The following is a 633-nucleotide window of genomic DNA, read 5'->3' on the forward strand; positions in this document are numbered from 1 at the left end:
CGAGGCTGCCCTCGGCCCGCTGAGCCCGGAGCGCCGGTAAGAGGCGGGGGGGGCGGCTGCCGCGGTCGGGCGGGGGAGGGGGGGGGGGCTAAGTGGGGTTGGGAGGGGGGAGAGCCGGGGGGGGGGGATAAGGGCTGAGGTGAAGGAAGAGGGGGCACCGGGAAGGGGGGGGGGGGGGACGACACGGTGGGGTCAGGGGAGGGGGCAGCGCGGAGGGAAGGCGCCGTACCGGGGGTTTTGAGGAGGGGTGGTGAAAGAGACCAGGAGCTGTTTGGAAAGGGCCCGTTGGGCTTGAGGGGAGGGGGAGGGGGGGGAAGGGGAGAACGGGGAGGGGGGTTTTGTCGGTGGAAGGGGGGAAGGCTTGGGGCGGGAGGGGGGGGGGACAGAGGCTGCAGGAGGCTGAAGGGAGGCAGGGGCTGGGGTGAGGAGGGTTGGGGGGGGGGGCAGCTACAGAGAGAGCGCGGGGGGTGGTAAATATTTAGGGGTGGGGAGCCGTGGAGTGGGAGGAACACGGGGCTCTGGGTCGAGGCCGCAACGTGGGTCGTGTCCCGTGTCGTGTCCCCCCCCCCTCCGCGTCCACCCTGGTTTTTGGGTTTTTTTCTTTTTTGTGTGGGGACACGACGGCGTGCGGGG

Source organism: Numenius arquata, chromosome 13 (assembly GCF_964106895.1).
Source record: "Numenius arquata chromosome 13, bNumArq3.hap1.1, whole genome shotgun sequence".
NCBI classification, from domain to species: domain Eukaryota; kingdom Metazoa; phylum Chordata; class Aves; order Charadriiformes; family Scolopacidae; genus Numenius; species Numenius arquata.